Source organism: Stenella coeruleoalba (assembly GCF_951394435.1).
Source record: "Stenella coeruleoalba genome assembly, chromosome: 18".
In the NCBI taxonomy this organism is placed as follows: domain Eukaryota; kingdom Metazoa; phylum Chordata; class Mammalia; order Artiodactyla; family Delphinidae; genus Stenella; species Stenella coeruleoalba.
In genome coordinates, this window is record NC_137164.1 from 4,278,573 (window position 1) to 4,302,494 (window position 23,922).

General features: G+C 45.1%; 1 protein-coding gene across 1 annotated transcript in view; it reads left to right on the top strand.

Moving 5' to 3' along the window:
• Positions 1 to 496: 496 nt before the first annotated feature.
• The window catches only part of WASF3 (WASP family member 3), an 89,768-nt gene continuing 66,342 nt past the window's right edge, over positions 497 to 23,922 (top strand). The window contains exon 1 of the mRNA XM_079902848.1: positions 497 to 629. The gene's annotated coding sequence lies outside the window, so the exon portion shown is untranslated. The remainder of the gene's footprint in view (positions 630 to 23,922) is intronic.

Consider the following 23,922-nt stretch of genomic DNA (forward strand, 5'->3'; position numbering starts at 1 on the left):
AATGCTGACGGATTTGAGAAGGGCATAAGACCAACCGAGGGCATGGCTGTAATCCTCTCAGGGTTGTGAACCCTCAACTCTGCAGCACACAGGTAGATGGACCTCTGTCTCCAAGAGCCCTCAAACCCAGGGGAGGTTAGAGTATGGGTGGAAACCCAAAGGGACTGCAGTGGTACATCGTTAGCGGAGGTGCTGCACGGCCCCCAGGCTAAACTCTGCCCAAAGAGTCCCTACCTGTCCACTCCGGGAGGGACTCCGGCTAAAGCCTCAGCCCGACCCCAGGGGCGGAGGACGAAGGGCTAGAGCCACCTCCTCCGCAATCCCCCGCCCCCCGGCGCCGACGCGCCGCACTCCTGCCGCGCCCCCATTGGCCGAGGCGCTCGCCAATCCGGGGGCAGCGGCCGGTGAGCCGGCCCTGGTTGGTGGAGCCGGCGCTGGGCCCCCCTCTCGCTCCGGCCTGGCCCCCCGCCGGGAGGGGGCGTGGCCGCGGCCGTGGCCGGGCCGGAGGCGGCGTCGCTGGCGCCGCTGCGTGCGGGGCGGTGCGGGGTGGGGGCGCCGGGCGGCCGCGAAGCGGCGGGACCATGGAGCTGAGAGCGCGGCGCCGGCGCCGGCGGCGGAACCGCGGACCGGTGAGTGCGGGCTGCAGCCAGCCGTCTCCCTGTGCCCGGCCTTGACCCCTGCGCTGCTCGGCTTCGGGCTGGGCGGCTGCCCCGCGGGCAGAGGCGGGCGCGGGCCCCGCAGCCCCGCGGCCAAGTGAACTTGCTGCATTGCCCGGGCGCTCGGGCGGGCGGTGGGGCCCACTGCGGCCGCGCCGCCGCCCGCGCCCGCCCTGCAGCCCGGCGCATCCTCCCCGCCGGCTCCCGCGCCGACCCGGGCTTCCCGCCGTCGCCGCGCGGCCCGGCACCGTTCTCGCCCGCGCCGCCCCCCGGCCCCGGTGGGCGCCACCCGGCTGCGGGGCAGGCGCTCGCCATCCCGGCCGCAGGTGGCGCCCGGGCCTCGGCCCGCGCCGCACGCGTGGGCCCGGGGCTGCCTCGCGTCCGGGAGCCTCGCGTCCCTCCGGGCTGCGCGCGGTCTCGCCGCACCTGGCCCAGTCCCCGCGTGCCCGCCGCCCGGGTCCGGCCCTCTCCCCTCGGCTTCGCCCTCCCCGCGGCCGGTGCCCCCTCCCCCGGGGCTGCGGGCGCCCGTGGTCCTGGTCCCGGCCTTGGTAGCCGAGCTGGGCTCCGGGTGCCGGGAAGGGGTCGGCAGCCTGCGAGCGGCCCGCTGCGGGGTGCGAGGACTGGGCGCGCCGGGGCCCGCGGGCCGGGATGCGTCCTCTCGGGAGGCTCTCCCGGCGGGGCCTGGCTCTCGCGCCTCCTGCGCGCCGGGGCTTCGGCGAGGGGAAAGCCTTTGCCTCTCCGTGTGTGCTCCGTGTGTGCTGCTTAACCGGCAATGGCGATTTCTTCTTGGTTCAGCTTCTGTGCAAGGGAGAGTTCCCTGGTGGAGAGCAGAGTTCTTAATTATTAAGAAACTCAGCTGTGGGTTTAAGGATGAATGGAGCATCTCGTTTCTCAGCTGCTATTGGGCGGAATAGGAATTCTTTCTCGTTTGGGGATGAATTTTAAATTCTCAGTTATTACCAGCAGTAATTATTACGTTTTTAACAACTGACATTTAAAAAGGCCTGTTTTTGCTTTGAAGCTCTTCAAATCAAATGCATCGTGGGGCATGAAAGATTAAGAATCGGAATCCACATTTTTTAAGGGCAGGAGCCAGCCATTAGAAATGTTTTGCATCTTAAAAAAAATTAGGTTTCCTAAAACTTAAAATGTCTGCTTCTCTGTCAAAACTAGGTTCAAAGTGTTATAATTGACTTACTTCTCTATTGCCTCTAGGGCAAATTCTATTGAATGCTGGTGGCTTCTTTTTGTACGTGCTTTACCCAACTTTCCTTTTCTAGCAGTGAAACAATGCAGAGATTCTTTAAAGCTAGTTCTTTTATCTACTTGAGAGGTTAAACGAAAGAAAGCCGGGTTTGGCCTTTCCCATAGGCAGTTCTCATTGTGCGTCTGGTCTCCTTCCTAAGAGCGTCCACGTCATACTCATTTTTCTTCATTTTTTAAAGACCTCCTTAATTGATATTCATGAGAGTTGTGTCTTTTCAGATGTTTCAAGCTCACTAGGTTGGAAAGTTTGGTTGGCTTTATATAGTTACCGTCTGACCTGTAGTCTCTGTTTTCTTAACACAGTGAAAAGAAGCTCGTTCTGGAACTATCTCCTTATAAAAATTGTTCTTTCATGTCTGGTTGCTGACATGAAGTTGCATTATAGCATTGTTTTCTCTGTTTGCCTCAAATTTATGACCTAATAGGCAATGATGTGCTACACCATTTTTACAAAATTCTGAAAATAAAGGTGAAAAAAGACACTTTGCCGAGCGGTCCTGCCAACATTATAGCACCCATCTCTTCTCAGTGTGTCCTTGTAGACGCGCCTTACCCTTCCCATGGAAGCCTTCATGTGGCAAGGAACCTTCTGGTTATTGGAACGTTTTGATTGAAATAGTTGCCTGTTATAAGTATTCAACATATAGCTCGTGGGCCACTGCTAATGGTGTTTTAGAGTTCCCAGGACTTTCTCTGGAGAATATTCGAGATTGTGTTTTCCACTCACAGGCTGCTATCTTTCCTTATGTTTTCTTGGGAGCGCCTCCATATGGCTGGACAGACTGCAAATGTTCGACTTCTCTTTTAAGTCCTCTTTTTTTCTTAAGGCCTGGTTTTCCTCTTAGAGGGCAGATGTTCTCGGGAGCTGCTCATGGCGTTGGGACCCATGCATGCCTCTTCCCCGCTGGTTCTCTACCCCTGCCTTCATTTAAGGCTGGTAATGCAGGAATATTGTAGACCAGCAATGCGTAAATAACGCATGTTGTAACATACATTTACTGTCACTGTAGAGATAAGTGGAGCCGGAAGTCTGAGTTCCCCCTTCCTCCTGGTCCTGTCGCCCCCCGTCTGGTCCTGTTTCTTTCTCCAGGGGTAACCGCACTTAATGCCATGGGGTAGTCACCTTTTTTATTCAAAAGCCCTTTAGTGGATGCCTGCGAAGTACCGGGCGCTGCTATTTCAATACTGGGATTGCAGAAATAAGAGACGACAGCTCTGAGGATGCTCATGGTGTGCCGAGACGAACAGTTCGCGTGCAACGCGGCGGCTGCTGAGGCAGAACCCGCGGTGAGGCCCGTGGAGCATCCCGTGAGTGGCCGGACCCACTCATTGGCCCGCTTTATTCATTCAGCGAACTCCAGGGTTCACGGGGTGTTCGGGGACACAGGGGAACAAGGCAGGTGCCTCTGTGGGCCCCGGATGAGCTCCCGGTTCGGCGGCATCTGCGGCCGTGGGAGCCGCTGGTCACGGCGCAGTGTGCTCCGAACGGGCCCTCGCGGAGCTCCCAGGATGACCAGAAACCCGAGCCTGGGGACGGTTCGGAGAGACGAGGAAAGCGCCCCCAGAAGTGCCAGGGGGAAGGAGAGAGTACAGAGGCCTGTCGGGGACACGAGGCTTTGGAGCAGCTAGAGCCGAGGTTAGGGCTGCGTGGGGGGAGGGGGCCGGGGTGCCGCGTGGCAGGAGGAGGGGTGAGCCGGGCCTCCGGGGCCCTGCGAGGCCCCTTAGGATGGGCCTGGCCTCCCTGCTGGGTGACCAAAACGGCCGGAGCCTTCCGAGCCGAAGAAGGACGCAGTCAGACGTGCCCTTGGAGAACGGATAGCGGGGCAAGGCTGGAGGGAGGGGAGCCTGAGGGGGTAGGACGGCGTGGTCCGCGCGCGTCTGTGCGCGCGCGTGTGCTGGGAGAGCGAGGGCACAGGGCAGTGCCGAGTTGTGGCCGGGCGGCTGGTGGGTGGTGAGGCCGTCCTTAGGCCCCAGGACAGCGAGCAGCCGCCGTTTGGGGGAAAGATGCTGCCCTTGTCAAGTTCAAGGTGCCTGCGGGACGCAGCGGTCAGTGGCTGCACTGGGATCCGGATATTGGGAGGTGGCTGGACTGGAGGCACGCGTGTGAGAGTTCTCAGCACCGGTTCCCAAACTGTTTGCCACAGTGAACTCGCAGGGAGTATGAGTTCGATGAAGGACGCTCAGCAGTGCAAACAGCTGTCAGCCTTGCGGGACCTGCCTGCTCGGTTTCTCCAGGAGTTTATGTCACGTTCCTTCTGATGACGTCATCTTTGCAAAGCTGGGGTTTCACTGGTTGCTGTTCTGCGTGCAGATCGGTGTGGACCAGGGAACGGGGGAGGTGCTATCCAGTCTGACTCCAAGGTGTGAGAAATTATGCTGTTTGTGCTTTATTGAAGAGAGAAGTGAAATACCCACTTTCTCTCAGTTGTAGTGTGCTGTTTTCAAATGGGTACTAAGTTGCTAGGACATAGATACTTGTTATTTGCAGTATCTAATGGTTCTATTACTCAGTAGGCATTTGTCCTTGCAATCAGGGCTGAGCGAACCGGTGCAGTGAGAAGAGAAAGTTCTAGAACCTCTGCCTTTGTTAATGGAGTAGATTCAAGAAGCTTGTGCAGACCATGCGTAAAGAAAAGGAGTGCGGAGAATGGGATCCGAAGGACTCTTGTGTTTAAAAGATAAGCTCCCACACTGAGACGGAAAGGCTTGGGTGTCTGGGAAGCCATGGTCCAGGAAAACGTCAGCAAAGAGGGATGATAACAGCCAGGTCATTGTAACATAGCTGACGGCAGTGATGACGCAGGGATGGGGGCAGGAGTGAGATGGCTGGTTTGTGAGAGGGCTTCCTAGTGAGCAGGGGCCACAGAGTGTGCTGGTGCTGAAGGGTGACAGAGGAGGGTGGGTGAAGGGGGACGTTTTTTTCTTTTTTAATGGAGGGATTTGTGTATATTAAAGTACCAAGAGAGAGAGGTTGCTAGACAGAGGTTGCTAGATGGTGGTTTCAAAATTTCCATTGGTTTTAGCCCTAGGACGTAATTACTGATTTTGGCAAGAGGCATCACAGTGGAGCCTTATTGCCGTGGATTAAGGGGTGGTGGTGCTAAGGAGGTGAAGCCAGTCAGGGGAGGCTGGATTTTGAAGAGGAGAGAAGGGCCTTCACTAGAGAAGAACGTCTGGCGCAGGGTGGAATGTTTTTAACAGTGACTTTATTTACTCTTATTAAAAACAAACTTTTTAGGATGCTGTTTTCCCTTTAAGGCCTGCTTCTCCTAGGGCGGGTGGTCCTTCCAAGGGTGGGTTTGTGTGCGCACAGCCTTGTCTTTTTCCAGGTCCTGGTGTCCTCTGGGGTCACATTATCTGTGACGTCCTCTCCGTTGCTGCCCTGTCCTGGCAGTGCTTTCTCAGCCACTTACCTCAAGGCCAGTCTTGTTTGTTTTGTGTCAGAGCCTATCCTCCTAACTTAATAGATGTCCCTAGATTAGAATATTTTTCCATATACTCGGATTTCACTCCTGATCTTTAGAGCCACCCTGTTTTGTTTCTTCTTCCCCGGACCTGTGCCTGTTCTCTTTGAGGTTAGCTCTTTGCTTCTGTTGACTTTTTTTTTTTAAATTTTAAACATCCCAAACATCCCAGGGTATTTTCCCACCTTTCAGGTCTACTAGAGCCTCTGGGCCTTGACCCTGAGCACAGCATCTGGGATCATTTCTAAACTTTGGACGAGTGACATTGTCCCTTGCTCCTCTTGTTGGGATGCCCTTTGACCTTCTGGAGCAGTGGTCTTGAAACTAATGTAAAGACGTCTTCAGCTATATTCTTGAACTTTTTCAGTGTTTTATTTATTTTAATTTCTTTCTTTCAGTTTTTGCTTTCTGGTTCTTTTCAGGAGGTCCACACGTGTTTGAGTGCCTACTGTGTATCACGCTCGTTACTGGTGATAACAGTGTTGATACAGCCAAGGTCCTGTCGTCAAAAGCTAGAGAGGTGAGGCAGAGGGTCGATTGTCCAGCTCCCGTAACTATAAACTCCCTTCTGGTCAACAACCAGACATCGTGGTGCCTGTTTCGTAGGTGTGTCTGCCTTTGTCAGATAACCTGAGGTAAAGACCTCGTTAGGTCATAGCCTTAGCTCGCAGTGATAACACACATTGTCTTCCCCCAGCGGATGTGACCTTTGGTCTCTGAGTACTTCTGATTTCTGAAAACCCGTATTGGGCCTATAAAAGTTGTGCTCCAGCGCAATCCGAAGATTGCATCGCCTGCTGCAACCGTTGCATTGTAGTTCATCTCAGAGCATCCTCCCATGAGTGCTGGTACTTGTTTTTGTGCACGTGAACAGTTCAGTGAAATTCTGTTGCAGTATAACAGTGTGGATGTGATTGACTGTGAACCACAACCCATGGAGCTGTATTTTATCAGCTAAGTGGATGTAACAGTGTATTCTTTGCCATAGAAGAGCTTCAACAGATACTTTTTCATTGACTGAGTATGTCATAAGTTTTGATTCATGACCTAAGCAGAACACTACCCCTACTATGTAATTTTAAAAACTTGATCTGAGTCATCTTGCCCTACTAATGTCACACTTATTTTTTCAGCTCCTCAAAATATGTGTATGACACAGGGGGTTTTGGTTTTTGCCTATTACCTTATGTAGTCCTGTGTTAGGGAATTGCCTAGGCAGATATCAGCTTTCAGCTGACTTTGTAACTCTTTGCTGGGTGGTATTCTTTCCTCAGGTTAGAGTGAATGCTTAAGGAGAGGCCATGGATTTGAATTACTCCCTGTGGTGCATGGAAGGAATAGTGTCTAAACAGGAGGGAGCAAAATGTCCCATCCAAAGGGAGGATGACATTAACCAGAAGGTTGCAAGGAGATAGAGCCTGTGCTCACGTTGGTCTCATCCTGTGCGAGGCTGTCCACAGCCTAGAAAGGGGAGGAATAGATTCACTTTCCATCTCTGCAAAGTAAGACCTTAATTTTGGGGGCATGATTGTAATTTTTCAGAATAGGACCTTCGTCTGTTTCAGTAGAAATGGGAAAACATTTGTTTTATAACCAACCCTGTAGATTTAAAACATATCTTGGTTCTTAGTTTTCCATAGGATTTGTCTCCCGTTTTTGTACACCTTTTAGAGTTAACTACCTTGATTATTGGTTTAAAAACCAGCAGTCACAGAAACCCCCAAATTCCCCAGTCACCTGCCTTCAGATTTTAATTACACACTGCAAACAACTTTGTTTCCAAAGGCTTGACTAAAGTGGGAATTGTTCTTTGAGATATCCCAGGGAGGAAGATTATTAAAACGTTACTTCTTTTTTTAAAAATTGGCATTGTAATTTTGAACGGTTACAAGGCTTATCAGCGATAATGAAGTCCCTACCTGAGCTGTAATTAAAAATGCACAGCTTCTGTGCTGTTTGTCCACTGCATCACATAGGCTAATTAAAGCCTTCTTCCACTTCCAATATGCCCAGTTCCTTCCATTCTGCCCCTCCAAAAAAAAAATTATGGTCATGACAAAACTTAGGGTATCATTTGGAAGAATTGTGTTGGGGCTCAGGCATTAAAGGGTTTAGGACAGAATTTTTCTTTGAAACTACATTTATGGCTACTTTTTCTGCTATGCAGTTTAGAAGTTTGTGGCTTTATTTCTTAGGCTGTTTGGTTGCTACTGATAGTCAAATTTCATTTGAGACAAACAGTATTGCCCTGCATTTTAATATTTACTCAGCATTTTTTCTCTTTTTGGACACTGATATAACTTAGATCAACTGTGTGTAAGTAAAAGTTGCATGTACAGTTTTTTTTAATGGAATGTATACTTTATCCAATTTTTTACTGTTTGAGATGCTTATGATTTTATTGGACGTAAGTGGTGGGAGCTTGTCTGTCTTGTCCCCCATTAAATAAGGATTTGAATGAACTTATAGGAAATACTCATCATAATAAAGCTGTATATAAATAATGAGAATCAAAACTACATGAGGATCAGGAATGAAAAGAACACCTGTACTTTCAGTGATGGCTGAGCCTCCCAAGTTGGTGTTTTAGGTGTGGTGGGCTTACGTGAATAATGCAACGTGTCAGTGACTCAGCACGAGAAGCATCTCTAGGCTTGCAGTGGTGTGTGTTGGAAGCTCTGTTGGAATTCAGTTAGTTTATTCCTCCACTTACAGATGATTTGAAGGCTGTTGTATTCCGCCTCCTATATCAATGCTGGAAGGCATGGATCATATGTGGATTTTTTTGCTCTCCTTGTGTATGTTTTGGAGGGAGAATGTATGAGGAGATTTGGAAGCAGGTGGACAAAATCCTCTGAGCCTGAAAGTCCTGCCAGGCCAGCATAATCTTAATATCTAATATTGTCAAGGATGTTACAAGGAAAAAATCATAGGACAGTCTCATTCATGAACATGCTTGCAAAAATCCTAAAAGATAACAATTAGATCTATCAACATAAAATGATAATATATCATGAACAATTGGTGTTTATTCTAGAATGCAGTGTCAGTTTAGCATTCAACAAATCCAACGCATCTCACCATATTGATAGAGAAAAAAACTATACAGTCATCATTAGATGCAGGAAACACTAAAATTTAATATCTATTCATGATGAAAAACTTTTAAGCAAACTAGGAAGAGTATCGGTGAGAAAACTTAGAGCAAGTATCATATTAGTGTTGAAATAATGAAAAGTTATCTTCTAAAATTGGAAATGAGATAAGGATGCTTGTAATTACCACATTTATTCAGCATTATATTGTAGGTTCTTGCCAGCACAGTAAGATAAGAAAAAGAAATAAAAAATACTAGAGTTGGAAAAGAAGAAAAAAATTCAGTATATGCAGGTGAAACTATTGTGTATGCAGAAACATCCAAAAGAATCCGTGTAAGTTATTAGACTTAAGGTGTGTCTTTAGCATGGTTGCTAGATTCTCTATAGCCGTAAACAATTAGAAAATGAAGTTAATAAAGGTACTACTTATAATAGCATTAAAAATCCAAATATATAGGAATAGAACTTGTAAGAAATTTATAATACCTTTACATAGGAAACCGTAAAATATTTAGAGAATTTAAGGAACAGGTAAGAAAAGAGGGTTTATACCATGTTCATGTTATGAAATTTAGAGATGTCCGTTCACCCTAAATTGATATAGATACTGTTCAACCCTAGTCCATAGCATGAAAAAATCTTAGGAGGTGGAAATTGACTATCTGTTTCTAGAATTTATATAAATGTAGAGGGCAAAGAATTTCAAGACACCCTTGAAGAACAACAGGTGGCAGGACTTATCAGATATCAAGAGTTTATAAAGTTGTAATATTCTAGACCATGTGGTATTGTCACAACTGTGGGCAAGCAGATGAATGAAACTGAACAGAGAGACCTGAAACAGAACCAAACATCTGTAGACATTTGATTATGTTAAGTGTAAAATAGTTTGGAAAGGATGGTCTTTTTGGTCATTGGTGTGTGATCCTTGAGATGGATGTCCATAAATGACATTTGACCCCTACTTTATAACATACACAAAAATCAATGCCAGACAGACTGTAGATCTAAAGATGAAAGGTAAAAAATAATATAGGGTAGCTTCATGACCTAGAGTAGGGAAAAATGTCTTAAATAGAAAGCCCTGACCGTGAATGAATAGATGCTAAATTCTTTGTTGGGGGTTTTTAACCACAAATGGGTGTTGGATTTTGTGAAAGAAAAATCTGTATCTATTGAGACACCCATGTAGTGTTGTCGTTTATTAATATGACATATAGTACTAATTGAGTTTTGGAGGTTAAACCAACTTTGCATTCTTTGGATAAATCCCGTTTGTTCATGGTATGTAATTCTTTATCTGTGTTTCTAGATTTGATTTGTTAATATTTTGTTGAGTATCTTTGCATCTAATTCATGAGGGATATTGATCTGTAGTTTTTTGTTTTGTTTTGTTTTTTGTTTTTTTTTTGCAGTAGGCAGGCCTCTCACTGTTGTGGTCCCTCCCGTTGTGGAGCACAGGCTCCGGACGCGCAGGCCCAGCGGCCATGGCTCACGGGCCCAGCCGCTCTGCAGCATGTGGGATCTTCCCGGACCGGGGCACGAACCCGCGTCCCCTGCATTGGCAGGCGGACTCTCAACCACTGCGCCACCAGGGAAGCCCTGATTTGTAGTTTTCTTGTGCTATTTTTGTCTGGCGTTGGTGTCAGCATAAAACTGGTTTCATAGAATGAGTTAGGAAGTGTTTCCTCTTCTAGAAAAATTTGTGAAAGATTGGTATTTCTGTTTTAGGTATTCACCTGTGAAGTCATTTGGGCCTGAGGTTTTCTCTGTGGGAAGATTTTAAATTACTAATTCAATCTCTTAACTTGCCATACATTTATTCAGCTTATCTCTTTCTTTTTAAGTCAGTTTTGTTAATTTGTATGTTTCCAGGATTTTTCCTTTTCATCTAAGTTGTTTGGTTTGGTGGCATAAACTTCTTGAGAGTATTCCCTTGTAATCCTTGTGAAGTTTTTCTGGTTGGTAGTGATCAATGTCTATTCTTTTTTTTTTTTTTTTTTTTTTTTTTTGTGGTACGCGGGCCTCTCACTGCTGTGGCCTCTCCCACCACGGAGCACGGGCTCCGGACGCGCAGGCTCAGCAACCGTGGCTCACAGGCCCAGCCGCTCCGCGGCATGTGGGATCCTCCCGGACCGGGGCAGGAACCCGTGTCCTCTGCATCGGCAGGCGGACTCTCAACCACTGCGCCGCCAGGGAAGCCCCTCAATGTCTATTCTTCATTCTTGATTTTACCAGCGTGTGATTTTTCTCGTTTTTCTGTGTGTGTGTGGTCATTCTAAAGGTTTGTCAGTTTTGTTAATCTCCTAACGTCTAGGTAGAACTTAACCTCAAAACTGTCGAAAAATGATCTGTGACTGTGTTTTACTTTTTATTTTTTTAAAGAGAGGTGAAAAGCATTTGTTTTAAAATTAACATTCATCTTTTCAAAGAAACATTTGAGACCTTATCTGAGGCTAAAATGTTATTCAGTAATAATTTGGTTTGGTAAGTTAAAAGTGAGAGGAAAAATGGAAATGAGTTTAAAGGAAATGATGGAAATCATCTATGTACCTATTTATGTTGACTGTGTTTTAGACTATAGAATTTTAGAATGATAGTTGTGCGGAACTGTCTTTCTGTTGTGAAACTAAAACAACAAGAAGAGAGAAACTAGATTAAAATACAAAAGTCAATAAAATATCCAAGCTAGAGAAGGGGAAGGCTGGTTATGATTCATTATAAGCAAATTATTTAATGATTGGTTTTTTTTTTTTGCTTTCCTTTTATTGAGTAATTTGAGATGATAGACAAAATTCAAATATTTTAACGTTCCATGGATTACACAGGTGAGTAGCCTGATTCCAGACAAACACTAAACTGAAGTGCCAAGAATGGGAAATAAGGTTGAAAACAACAGTTCTCTTTCGCTGAGGAGACATTGATATTTTGGGTTGTTTTGCAGATAAAACAAAATCTCACGTCCATTATCACCGTGCCTAGTTTACCATTATTTTTTTGTCTCTTTGAACTTTTGGGGGAAAAAGAATGAAAGACAAGGAAAGCATTATTCTCTTTGTATCTTGCTCCTTCTTTGTCCCCACCTTACGGTGATCTTTAGACATGATATACGCCCCTGTGATGACCCTTTTCCACCAGGAGACAGCATTCCCGACGGTTAGCGTGCCCACTGATTGTGCATGGTCATCAGAAACGAATGAATGAGCCCAGAAAAAATGAAACTGAATCATGCCGAAAAACGCGTGATTTCTAGACTGACTGCGTTTCCGAAACCTTAGATGTTGAAGAGTAGAGATGCCTGTATTTCCAGTCATTTCTTGCTGCGTATTTTTGGCTTTCCAATATGTAAATTTGCATTTAAAAATAACCTCTTACGTTTTTCCATTTAGAAGGGTATTAGGATAGGTTTTTATTAATATGAATATGTTCAAAAGTTGGCTTTCACGCTGTTTTTCCCTCAGAAGTGCTGTAGCATAAAGTAGCTTAAGCATTTGCGCAGTTGCTGTTTCTGTCTGGAACATCTCAGAGAACCTCCGTGAATGGGATCCCACTTTCAGCGGGCTTTGTATAAAAGCGGCCGAGCATTAGACGCATATGTGTTTGTAGGTCCAGTTAGCACTCAAATATTATTTCTGAAGTGTTGGATTTCATATAATACATTTCGGTGCTTGTTGACTTTTTTCCGCCCTTTAAGTCTAGTGTCAGCCTCAAATTATTTCTGGTAATTTTGGAATTTCTTTCTGTTGTTTTTAAAGATGATGTTTGCTTTGCACGCATTGGTCATTGGTGGAATGAGGAATCCTTCCTTATCTGGATGAATGGAATGTGATTTCTTTTCCTAAATTGAGTGAAATTTGATTCATCCTGGTCTTCTCATGAAAGTACTAAAATAAATCATAAGGTTCGGCAAATTTCATTTACATTTAACTTCCCAGAATTCCTGAAGTGTTAGGGATATGAACAGTAGTTAGTTAAATCACATTTTAGGAAAGTTGAATAAATAGAAACCCAGAGAGGTTTGAGTTGACCAGAGCTTTTTGATGTTTTCCTTCCCTCTCCCCCAGATGTATAAACGGTAAATGCTGTATCCTAAGATTACGTTTTAATGCTCTCACTGTTAAATCTAGCATAGTTTTGTAACTTTTCTAGTCACTCGTATTTCCTTGCTGCCATATGTAAGTTGTTACGTATTGCTTCAGTTTTCTTAATTTGCTGAGATATCCTGTATGTACGTTTAAGAAGTGTATTATTTAATAGGCTTACCACCCGGAGTTTCACTTTTGCTGCTAATTGCTCCTTTTGGAAGGAAAACAAGCGATAAACTTTGAAGGAAGCAGTAGGAGGTGGGTTAGCTGTAAGTGTCAGGGAGGGCAGGGGACAGTCCTGAGTGACTTGCCAAGTTTCAGAGAAGTTATGATGAAGAAATCAGTTGGAAGCTTTCACTCTAGTTCCAACCAGAGTTACTCCCTTCTGGCTGCTTGGCATTCTGGTGAAAATTTTGTTTAAAAAAAAAAAAAAAAAGTTACAAAACTACTGCTCTGTGGGCAAGGGGTCCCAGCTTATATTATCAATGGAAGACGATCAGAGCTTCTTGGCTTTTATTTTTAATGACCATTTACTAGAGATTCTTTCCTCGACAGTCATTTGCTATGAGGCTATGCCAGCTAGGCTCTGGAATCAGAACAGAGGGGCCATTTGGAACATTGAAGAAAGAGGAATATGCCTTGGGGATTATTCAGCCCCCGCTTGGGGATAGGATGTCAGTAGGTGTGGACTCTATGTTTGCTGGAATTGCTTCCAGCTCTTAGAATCAGGAGTACAGGCACTTCGGTTTAGTAGTTGGTAGATGTGTGGCTTGTGGACACTATTCTGTAAAACCTTAGATTCCCTTTTACAGGTTCTTGAACCAGATTTGTGGCTCACCTGAAGCAGATGTGCAGGACCTAAGGGATGCCTTCTGTATGTGTCTCATTTCTAGCTCACTTAATGCTTCTATTCTTATTTTCCTTTTCTTTTTTTCACCTACTTCCAATAAATGCTGTCTTGTTTCTGGAACACAGTGGGATGTGCACAGGGCTGGATGATTGAGTGCCTCTCAGACCCGATGAGAGACAGAATTGCAACCCAGTCAAGAGCCGGTGTTTGGGGCCAGACTGATTTGGGGTCACATCTTGGCTTTGCCGTTTATTAGCTGTGTGGTTTGGGGGCCATTTCTTAACTTCCGTGAGCCTTGACTTCCTTGTCTAAGAAAACAACGCCTGTCCCACAGAGTTGATGTAAGGAGTAAAGGAAGCCACGTGAATACTGAATGAAGGATCGACTTCTGTACTGAGAGTAAAAAATCGCCCAGGAATCGGCAGAATAAAGAACAATAGCAACAGCAAGAAAATTCCTAAGAAACCTTCAGACCTGTGTGTGCGTCCTGGGACCACACCTTGGAAGAGAGGGCAGAACAACCTAGATGTCCTTCTTAGCTGTTAACAGATCTCCTAAGAGGGTCAATACCTTGAGGGCATAATTAGTCACTAAGAAAGCTGTGGAAGGGCACCTCTATGGACGTTTAAAAATGGGGCAGAAAGAAATGAATGCTAAGTGGTAATTTGCAGCCTGGGGTCTTAGTGGAAAGAGGGTAACAGCTAAGGTGCCGTGGCTTGGACAGAGTTCGTGTGGGCGATGTGTGTCAGCTCTCAGAAGAGTGCACGTCTGATGATGTACGTGTTAGGGGTCTTCATTACGTGATCAAATTTGATGTCTACGGCAGTCCTCTGCGGGAGCTTTTTATTCAGATGGTCCCGGATCACGTGAGGGCAAGTTCCAGAGGCAACAGAGACAAGCAAGGATGGGAAAAAGTAGGATGATTTTCCTTAATGGATGAGACACAGAGAACTGCTTCTGGGCCTCAAGCAGCGGGTGAATGGGTAGTGCTGGCTGAGGACCTGATGCAGCGGGGGGCCCTTTCTCCTGTGCACCTGTTGTTATTCTGTCTGTGCCCAAAACGGTCCCACAGAAGATGCAGAGAAGGTCGTAGTCAGAGTCGGCACAGGTGAGGGGGAAGCAGGGCCCAGGGATCCTCAAACCCAAGCACAGTTCTTTTATGTCAGGTGGTGTTTTCATTAAAAATTCCTTATTCTATTAAAAAGCATTTTTTTAAAGTTATGAATTTGATGATATTTCCTGTTTTTGTCGCTTCTTTGAGCAGTTTTTCAGAAAAGTGGCCCTAAACACACTGTACTGGGGCTTGGGAGCTGTCTTTAAATTATCCTTCTGTAATCTGTAGAATGTCCCTTCTTCCTCCTTAAAGCTGTGACGGTCTTGTGAAGCCACTCTTGCTTTCTTGAAATTTGCCTTTGTGGTCGGGAGGCTGTGTCAGGACCGTTTCATTCCCCTCAGATAGTAGGAGCAGATGGTAACAGGCATCCGGAGTGTGGCTGCTGCCTCAGGAGCCCGAAAAGGTTTGGAGGACAGAAGCCACGGCTCACCAGGAGGTGATCTGCTCAGAAAGATCCGGAGAACTCAGTTCAGTGAAGTTCATTTTGGGCTCAGGGCAGTGAATCTCTGACCTCCTGGAAGATGCTGCATTTTTTCCTAGTGTTCACTTAAATCTCTTAACTTTTAAGTGGTACCTCTGGTGCTCTCCTACCATCCCCCTCCCTTCCAGGAAAAAAAAAAAGACACCCTTGGTTTTGCAGGATTATGGAGATCCAGCAAGCATTATAGCAAAGGTGCTTCATCATGGCTTAGTCGCCGGGGACCAGTGAATTAACAGAATGGGGAGCCTTTCTCTTGCTTTTTCTTGAGGGCTGATGGTTTCTGCTGGAATACAAATGAAACATCTCAGGATTTTAAAGATCTTACTATGAAAATCCTTGACTGTGGCAAATGAGGGTGTCTTATAATTCACGGGAAATACTTGCTAAGAGTGCTTCTCTAGAGCGCTTATTTTTAGAGTAAAAGTGTGACTTTAATTTCCAGTACTAGGCAGTGAACATAATTTTTCTGAAACAGTATTCATAGGATCTAGAATTAAGACTGTATGGCCTCTGTTAACCTAATCTGTAGTTGATATGTTCACCGTAGAATATCGAGAGTCTGGTTGTTAACCAAAGAATTATTTATTACAGATTATTAAGGATAGCTTATTGGGTTCATTTCTTTATAATTAACAGATAAAAGGATGATTTGTCTTGAGTTCAGTCATTCCTTAAATTAAAATAAGGAACTTATAAAATATTTTTCCGTTTTATGTTATCTGGGAAGCACTCATGGGCGGCAAAGAAACACGTGAGATAATTATTCAGGAATTTTACTTGCTAGTATCTGTGTGTTGAAGGTACATATAGGACAAGAGGTCTTGGCATCTCTTGCAAAGTCAGAATTGCCCTGTAGATGATCCTACAGAGAGTCAGAACTGTTTCAAAGTCTTTGTAAATGGAACGAAGTGAAAACAGTTCCTCCTTTGATAGTTCTGACGGCTGGTGCCGTTTGGCCAAGGTTATGGAGGAGAAGTAGCGTCCAGCCTCTGGGAAGAGACGGCGGGGGGGCTGGGCAGATGCCTTCTGAATCAGAGCTTTCATCGTGAAATACACAACGTCCTCCCAAGCGATAGTGTGGGAAGCAAAAGAGGAAGAAAAACTTTGAAAAAATTGACAGAAGTGAGTGAATACGTAATTGTAACAGGTAATATTTTCATGTCAAAGAGAAAGAATGAATGGATGAGAACTTGGTGGAATACCAGATAGGGATAAAGGGGAAAAGTCCACAAGAGGTAAAAATTGCCTAGTTTCTGGACCAATATGATACTGAATGATGACTGAGTTTAAATAGCAGCTGTTTACATTTCCCTGCAGATGGAGCACCCGCTCAGCTGACGGGCTGTTCCGTGGTGCCTTCCGGTTTGGGGGCCGAGTCACTTAGGTATACCCGTAAACTAATTGTTTAAAAATCCCATGGTTAGAAGGGATTTGCTTATAAGTAATACATTAGATAACTGTAATTTTGCTTTATTCAGTCACATGGGGAAATACGAAGATTGAAACATATGTTGCTGCTGTCGATAAGGACATCCGTTCCTCACGGTTTGTTTCACGGGTAACTTAGATGGTAAGCTTCTGGAAGGCAGAAGACTGGTTCTTCTTCATCTTAGAGCTTGGCTAACATGCAACAGGCGCCCAGTAGTGTCTGTTGACATTGTAAACTAGGTGAGCATTCACTGCTGAGTCTGCATGCTGACTGTCAGACCATGCATCCCAGAGCAGACTTACTCTGAAAAAATGCCTGTTGCTTTGCCACGTGTACGTTTTGCTGAAGTTAAACTGTGGCCCCCAATGCCTACGAAAGACTTACTGTGTTGCTGATGGTTTCTAGTGTGAGTAGAGGTCACAGCTGAGGGTGGTGCTGTAGAAATCTCACTCCACAGGCCTAGGCAAGAAAGGAAGGTTTGAGGTCGTTTCCATGGATTCTGTGAGGTTTAATTTTTCATGGTTTTAAAACTATCTTCTGAGGAATCTGGGATTGTATGGCAAACAGGAGTGCTGTGCTTGGATGGCAGAGAATCTGGGTTTGTCTGATGGTTAGGATTGTAACGCTCCGGAGGGGCTTCATTCGGTGGGTGACGTTGGCTTTGTTTGTCGGATTTTCAGTAGTGAAGTAATATTTGATTCTTTCAAGTAGTTTAACGTTTGGCTTCTGTTGTTCAATCATGTTTCACAAGACCTTCTCCACTGCAAGATTATTAAGAAAAAAAAAATCTTCTGTGTTTCTTCTGGTCCTTTGTTGGTTCCGTTTGGAGCTTCTTTTGGCCTGAGCGGTAAGGACGGACTCCGTTTGATTGCCCTCCCCCCATAGATTGTTACAGTAGCATTTAATGAATGATCTTTACTCCAGCGATACGAAATGCCACACCCATTTTATACTGCGTTCCGAGGTGTTAGGAGTCATTAGCTGTACAGCGCCTCAGTGGCCGACAGGGATGCCCTCTACTCTTTAGTCTTCTTTTTCAGAATTCCGGATCTTTGCTTGTTTTCCCGTAAGAACTTGAAGATCGCTTTGTGTAGTTCCTAAGCGGATTGTTGGGGATACTTAGAGAAAACCTTCCTCTGTGCTGAGTGACGCTCTGGAATCTTAGAACCCCATCTGTGTCGTAAGTCTGGAGACTTGTTTTGAGACTCAGTTCTGACGTTAACTGGCTCTGTAATAAGAAAGAAGAATTAGATTCATGTGTTACTATTTTACAGGTGTGTGCAGGTGGCTGTTAAAGAATTACTGTGCACTCATGGTTTTCTTCTTTACTTTCTCAATCACTAGACACAGCTATTGTAAGAGTCCTTAACATTTTTTAGCATCACAGAGGGGTCCTCGTCCTTGCAAAAGTTGGAAACAACTGAATTAGAGTACTCTAAGCTCTTTTTTGTTCTAAAATCCAGTTCTAAGTAAATGAAAGGAGGTATATCATCAATCCAATCAAGGATTGAATTTAAATCTTTGTAGCCACTGAAAGGGCTACTCTACCAAGAGAAACTGCAGAGATGGTTCTTGGCAAGATCATTTGTCTGTTTCTTTCTTTTTCTCTGGAAGCAGTTGGTGTTTTGAAAGGAAGCATATTGTCTAGATTTTCAAAGTTCTCTAAAAACAGGATGGGGGAGTGCGTTATTTTCGAAGCATGTAACATGATTGCATCTTCAGCAGAATTAAGTGCTTTGAAAGCTTGAATTCTTTGTGTTGTCATAGTTGACTTTTATGATTGAAATAAGTATGTATATATCTTCTTCCCTTTCTGAGTGTTCATTGTGAGGTTGGGGGAGAGCCCTGGACGAATGATTATGGGAGAAGACAAGCCAGGCTATGTTAATTTTCTAAAGTCAGACTTCACATTTTGAAGGGCACATCGCATCTATAGTCTGTAGAATTCTGTAACAGGTTGGAAAATAATGGAACAAATGATGAGAGAAAATTGGCCTTCATCTGTTGGCGAACGGCAGTTACCATGAAATTAAAGTGAGTTTTAAAAATGAGGAGACGATAATTCTTTTTTTGCCCCCTTTGGAAAATTACTTTCAGGATTCGTTGATTTTAAAATTGTTATAGGACTTAAAAAAAAAAAAACCCTCAAAAAATTGACCAGAAATCCTATAATCCTATCAGAATAATACTCTGAAGCGGAGGGGGAGTTTGGGGATTTGTTGAATCTAGCTGCACCAGACCCAGTCTGTTTAAGAAACATAGCTCATCATGCTCTTAAACAGGAAGTCAATATGGTCGTCAAATAAACTGGTTGAAATCGGAGTTTAGGAAAAACGAGGACATAAGCAGAAAATAATCCTAGAGTATAAATTTGAAAAACTCAAAGTGAAAGTCGGTTCACTGAATCCAGATGCCGTTTGTGTGCTAAGCAGGAAGAGAATATGCCAGGAACTCGGGACTTCTTTAGATGAAGCTCTCGATGTGAGTTCAGTTTCCTTCGTTCCAGCTCACGTGATGAGACTCCACCAGAATCGGGCTCTCAGATCCCCGTTCCTGGGAGGGAAGCCGACTGGCCCGTTTTGGGTTGTGTCCGTCCTGGTCACCACGTGGCCAGGAAGTGTGGGGAGTGGGGGGTGTCACGCTAACCCTTCCGGTTTCCGCCAGCGTTAAACAGCATCCCAAACTGACTTCTGTGTCAGCTGTCAATCACAGACTACCTTTTGGGAAATACATATTTTTTCCCTTAGATTCTAATTTGATCCTGGGCACCCTTTGCAGTCTAAAAAGAGCCTCATTTATAGCTTCTGCTTGTGCCAGTGAAGTGTCAGAGTGCCTGAGGAACCCCAGCCTGGCCAACACGGGGGTTTTCGTGTTTCAGTCCTTGCTGATACGGTAAGTGAAAAGAGTGTATGGCATCGCGGCTTTCATTCGCGTATATGGATGTCACTCGAGGTCGGGCGTTTCTTCACGCCTGCTTTTCTGTTAATCGCTGGATGGAGTGTGACGTGGTTCTCTTCTGTTTTTGTTCAGCTGAATCTCTGGGCTGCAGGGAGTCTTCTGTTTTGTTAGAGGAATCGTTTGGGAGAAGTTTCAGCTTGTTCCATCAGGCATCAAATATAGCACTAGGAATGGTTCATCTCGAGACTGCCTCGGGCAGAGGGAGTGGGCAGGTGCCAGCAAAGCCCAGAAGGAAGTGATGGGGGAGCAGCGTGTCTGGTGGGAACCGCTGTGATGGGTGCATCGGTAGACCACACATTGAGCCCAGTGGGCCTCAGGAGCTGTATGGTCTAGACCAGGGGCCCCCAACGCCCGGGCCACGGACCCGTAGTGGTCCGTGGCCTGTTAGGAACCAGGCCGCACAGCAGGAGATTAGCAGCGAGCGAGCGAAGCTTCATCTGTATCCACAGCCGCTCCCCGTCGCTCCCATTACCTCCTGAGCTCCGCCTCCTGTCAGCATTATGGTGAGTTGTATAATTATTTCATTATATATTACAATGTAATAATAATAGAAATAAAGTGCACAATAAATGTAATGTGCTTGAAAGGTCCGGAAACCGTACCGCAGCCCCTGTCCGTGGAAAAATTGTCTTCCACGAAACCGGTGGAAGAAAGGTTGGGGACTGCTGGTCTAGACAGTTCCTGATGTCTCAAGTGACAAAATTCCGTGAAGGTCAGAGATTCCAGCCTGGCGCAGCGCTGTCCATAGATGGATGTGTAGGAGGGGTGGCTGCTTCAGCATTAATAGAATTCTAAGAGGAAACTCGGTACCACGATAATACTTAGGGAATGATTTTGCTATATCTGGTATTTAAATCTTCCCTTTTGTTATTTCTCCAAAGCGCCACAGAGCTGGGCAAATTTATGTGTGTACCTCTCTTGAAATTAAATTAAAAACAGTCCCGTTGGTGGAGGTTGGGTTGGAGTGAACCTTCTCCCTCCGAGAGAACGTTAGACCTCGTGCTTTGGATTGTCTTGAACACAGAGTCTCGTGGCTTAGATGTTTCTTTAGATTTTAGCATCCGCGAGCACTGTTGTCGTGCCTCTTATACTGAATTGGAGCAAAGCAGTGTCCCGTTTCTGCATTAATTCCTTGACGGCCCCCCCCCCCCCCCCCCCCCCCCCCCCCCCCCCCCCCCCCCCCCCCCCCCCCGCCTACCCCCAGTGCCAGCGGATGTGACTTCATCAGCTCAGGTTACAGGAGTGAATGGAAAATGTAAACATGCCTTTGTTCTTGTGTGTGTAACTTTCCCTCCCCCTGTGAATGAACCCAGTTCCTTTGGGGAAACTGACGCTGAAGGGCCCTGTCTGAGTAGTGCAGCAACAGGGTTTCTCATTACAAGAGGCTGTCAGGGTATTCTTGGCCGTAGGCCGGGGTGCTTGGTTTCCATCCTGTTCATTTCTTATCCGTGATCCTCTGCTGAGAAGGTCTCCCCTCCCCATTTAATCATATTCAGAAAAAAAAGGGTAAACCACCTGATATCTGTTTTTAATGGTTTCTGTACTGGTGAGGTTGCCGCCTCTCTCTGTAGAAAGATGTAACGTGGTATTTACTTCTGCTTCAGTCATTTTTTTGGAATGTTGACCTTTTTTATTTGAGGAAAACACTAAAAGGAGGCGTAAGGTGGAGAATTGATGATTCTTTGAAAATGTCTTTCTCCCTACAGATCTCATCTTTAAATGTAGATCTTAAACCAGAAATATCCCCTAAAAATCTACTCGTGGAAGGTGATCTGGCTGAGAGTTAAGTACAGGCAGATATAGATGAGGTTACTAGATGAGATCACCCAAGAAACGTTCCAAATAAATATATCAGAAGTCTGATAATCTCACAATTCTCTAGTGTCTTCTGTATAAAAAGTAGGAATGAAATGCCACGCAAACTCCCAGCAGCTAGCTGTTGACTCCCTGTCACGCTCCGTGTACTGTCAGAGTGAGGTGACCAGCCCTGAGAGAGTTTCAAATCCAGGAGACACAGGATCTGACTTGCCTGTTGACAGAATTGCTCTGGCTCCCGAGTGGAGAACAGGCTATTGGGAGCCAAGGGTGGAGGTGGGAGATCAGGTTGGGGCCAGCAGAGTCAAGGTGAGAAGTGGAGACCAGGCTGGGGGGCTTGGCGGAGCCATAGGTGAGAGCAGGGAGCAGAGCGAGGGCACTGCTTTGAAATTCAGGGCAGTGGTCTGGTCTGGTGATGTGAACTTGGCGGTTGTCTGGACTGGATGAGATCTGAGAGGAGGGGCTGTGATGGAGGAGAGCAAAGGTCCAGGGACTGAGCTGTGGGCCCTTGTGTTCTGCATTAACCCCCAGTGTGCTCAGCTGCTTCTTCAGGGTGGGTGGCTGACCGCCTGATGGAAGGAAATATTTATCAGGGAGTAGCTTAGAAGGACCTAGAAGGAAAGAGGAAGTTGGTTTTCTCTTTTGCTTCCTACGTCAGAGTGATTCTAGATTGCTCCGGGCTTTGCCTGATCTCCATAGGATAAGCTTTCCTGTATTATGGTTTTAATGAAGTTTATGATGTCACCTACCTCTGCAAAATGCTTTATTTAACCAACCTCCATAATATAATATCTCATTCTGAAACTTGACTTTTTAAAAATATAAGTAATTAGTATGCATTTAAATCTTACTTTTCAGGAAATATTCCAGAATACAGGGAATATTTGTGTGGCTTTTTGCAGTAGTTTTCCTCATGGAATTATATAGTATTTTTACTTTACAATGTTTTCTCAATTTCTCCATACCTACTATGAGGACATTCTTACCAGTTATCTGCTGAAGAGTAATTGTTTGGAGGATAAATGTCATCCGAGTTGTGCATGTGTTTTAAGTATAGACGCATTATTTTTCAGAGCGTTTGTGTAAGATGTTGTACAGCTCGCGTCAGTATTCTCAGTGCTTTCCTTCAGTTTAGTGTTTTCACAAATGCTTAAGGAATGGAACATTTTGCATTTGGGGAACTGGTCCTTGGTTTCTATAGGGGATGTTGTGATTTTGAGGGAGTCCCTGCCCTATAATATTGGTTCAATGAATGAATGAACAAACTTAGGTAAGTGAGTGAGTGTGTGTGTGTGTGTGTGTGTGTGTGTGTGTGTGTGTTGGAGGGGGGGTTGATCTGTCGTGAAAATGGAAAGGTACCAAATACCGTCCTAGCTTGTGTTTGGAAGGATCACTTCTCTTGTGAAATTACGGAGGAGATCGTTTTGGTCCAGAGCAGTCCAGGGGGGGCACAGGCCTCCGTAGCCAGGCTGCTTTCGTGCACTTCCTGATTTTTATATTTGAGGTTGAGAAAGGGGAGAGCTTGTAAGTTCTGCCTCCTGGGGATGCTGAAGGGTAAACCATAAAGGGCCCGGACACTCTCCGGTTATAACAATGCCACCTTTCTTTTTCTAGACCATTTGTTACCACCTGAAATTTGCTTTTGGTTTTCAGTTGACATTATTTTTTACTATTAATCTTGCAGTTTATTTATTTTAAGTCAATTTCAGGTACTTTTTATAGTTGATAGTATTCTTTTTACATCACCTGTTACGTTTGCCTTGTTAGCATTTATTTCCTATGAGGTTCTCTTGCAGATTTATTTATTTACCCTTTCTGGGACACTTACCAGTAGAATCCATGCTCCACAGAAATAAGGACTTATTTCTTTTATTGCATTTTCTCCCCAGTACCTAGGTGCTAGTACACAGAAGGTATTCAACAAATAATTCTTTCATAAGTAAATACTGTATATACTATTTTGTATGCTTTCGCATGTAATCTCATGTCATAAGACTTTTATCACATAATTTAAAAGTCTTCTAAAATGCAACGTAGGTATTGCATAATAATTTATTTTATAGATCTAGCATAATTTACTTTAAATTAATTCTTTTGTTTGGCATATTTAGTTTCTCTTGTGTTTTGTTATCACAAGTAACACTAAGGGGAACAACTTTATGTATAAATCTTTGCCCATATTTGTGTTTATTCCTTTAGGATATGTTGCTAAAGAATTAGTAGTTTAAATAATTTAAATAATTTAAGGCTCTTAACACATACTGACAACAAAAGTGGCACAATTTATGCCCCCACTGACATTTTAGGAGATCCCCTTTTCCCTGGAATTTGGTCTCTGATGCCATTTTCTCCCCATCTCGTGTTCATTCCCCTTGGCCTTGCCATCTGTTATGTCTCTGTTCCATTCCCTCAATTACAGCAGTGCTGGAGGCTTGTGACTTCTCATTCCAGCCTCAGCTCTGCGTTCACTGGTGATCTGGAGGTCCCCTGCACGTCAGTTCTCCACCTCCAAGCGTGTAATTATTGTCTTTCCATCGCGACCTGCTCTCCCCTGCTCTGCTCCCTTTTTTTTGTTTGTTAGTTTTTTTCTTTTCTTTTCTTTTTTTTTTTTTTTTTTTTGCGGTACACGGGCCTCTCACCGTTGTGGCCTCTCCCGTTGCGGAGCACAGGCTCCGGACGCGCAGGCTCAGCGGCCATGGCTCACGG